This window comes from Mandrillus leucophaeus, unplaced genomic scaffold, assembly GCF_000951045.1.
Source record: "Mandrillus leucophaeus isolate KB7577 unplaced genomic scaffold, Mleu.le_1.0 Scaffold883, whole genome shotgun sequence".
NCBI classification, from domain to species: domain Eukaryota; kingdom Metazoa; phylum Chordata; class Mammalia; order Primates; family Cercopithecidae; genus Mandrillus; species Mandrillus leucophaeus.
Genome location: NW_012109619.1, coordinates 611346 through 613607, shown reverse-complemented (window position 1 = coordinate 613607; position 2262 = coordinate 611346).

The window sequence follows — 2262 nt, the reverse complement described above, 5'->3', positions numbered from 1 at the left end:
GGAATAGAGAATGGGATGGAGGATTTCCATGAAGCAACATGCAGTTCACCCATTTTCTCTGCTATACTGTAAACTGAGGTGGAGGGCTCTTTGGTTCAGTTGCTCATGACACATACTCTTTTATCTCCAGCATAAGGATGGAGAAGGAACATGAGGATCCAAGCTGGTCATCATACAGCATTAACTTTATTCCCTTCCAAACTTTAAAATCATGATTTATGCTTCCTTGGGCTTCCTAGCCATGAAACTTACAGGGTTCCAGATTTTGTGGGGTGATGTGCTTCGCTTGCTTATTTTCATCCTTGAAACAGTGGTCAGTATCACTAGTCCATCATTGTTTTTCCTTCACTGTGTCTGTATATGTCCTTGTACATATTTTTCCTATCCCTTAATACAACTTTAGTGGGTTTCCAGAAGGTATGAAAATACACACATGGGTTCAAATGTTTAACATGAAACTTTATTACTGTTTTACAAAGCTCCACTGGTAATTTTTATGCACCTCTATACCATTATTCATGTTTTCTCTAAATCTCACATACACACATATTTAATATGTTGACTGATGAAGATCCTGTGTAGCAGTGTTAGTTTCTCTTGAAGGTGAGGAACTAAGTATCATCAGGTTATCAGGATTTGGAAATGGTGACATCTGAAGAATTATTTATGTGAAACTTGAACAAAATTTGAAAGTGTGTTACATTGCTATTGATACGATTTGGATGTGTGTTCCTGCCCAAATCTCATGTTGAATTGTAATCCCCAATGTTGGAGGAGGGGACTGGTGAGAGGTGACTTGATCATGGGGGTGGACTTTGCCTTGCTGCTCTTATGATAGTAAATGAGTTTTCAGGAGATCTGATTATTTAAAAATGTGTAACACCTCCCCCTTCTCTCGCTCTCCTGCTGTGGCCATGTGAAGATGTGACAGCTTCCCCTTCAACTTCCACCATGATTGTAAGTTTCCTGAGGCCTCTCCACTGATGCTTCCTGTAGCTGTGGCACCATGAGTCACCTAAGTCTCTTTTCTTTATAGATTACTTAGTTTCAGGTATTTATTTATAGCAGTATGAGAATGGATTAATATAGCTATGGTTTAGATACATAAAACTAGAATTTTATTTTTTAATACATTAATATTACAATTCATTATTCTTCTTGAGGTGAGAATCATATGGGAAATTATAAGAAAAATACTCTTCCAAATGACTCTATAAGTGGAATTTATTCAGTGGAGCCAATTTCCATTTAAAGACTTCCATTTGCTCGCTCTATTATAAATGTACATTTGTTGACATTGTGAATTGAAATATATATACACACATATAGATATATATATAGACCATTTGAAATGTCAATGGTATAATATTTGAAATGTTGTAAAATTATAAAATTTTGTTATAAAATTGGATGCTAATGGTATTAAGCATTATCAACAAAGTTGAATTATTAAAAAGTATTTTATCCATAAATAAAAAAATAATTACTTACAATATGTTTTTCACTCCTGTGTGGTTGTCATTTTATTCAGTCTATGTAAACAGCGACAGAATCACATAAAATATATTTAATATATGTGATAATATACTTAATATAGTCTGAAATATTTTGGAGGCAAATTATTAAAATATTTCTAAATGAAGGGATGACTGAATTATCTGCCATTTTATGTCTTTAAAATGATATTGTCCTTTATACCCTGATTAATGTGACCAGGAAAAATGCATTTCAATTTTTTGTCATGTGTCTTCCGTCACAACTTAGGTAAATTTAGCCAAAGAGTCTCAATGACTAATCTCTATACATCATCTAAATAGTACATTTTCTGGGTTTATAAATACAAAAACACAGCTTAACACAGTTAAAAAAAATCAATGTGCATATTTTTTGTACTGTAAATATTTAGAAAAACTAAGTAAATAAGATGAAAGGAAAAGATTTGTAAGATATAATTGAAACTCTCTGGTGCTACTTGGGGCATTTTTTAAAAACAATTATTAAATAAATGAATTCTGGAAGAGGAATAATCTTAACCTGAATCAGAGTGCATGAATTTGTTCTTGTTGCCTCATTCCAACATTAATCAGTGCCAAAAGGTTTGCTGGTACAGCTTTTGACAAACTAATTTCTGACAAAAAAGATCTAGAAAGTATAAATACATTTTTAAAAATATGTATATCTATTTGAAGGTTTAGAGATATGTTAAGATAGTCAGAACATTAGAGGGCAAGATCATGTACAGAAAAGACACAGGAGAGAGCA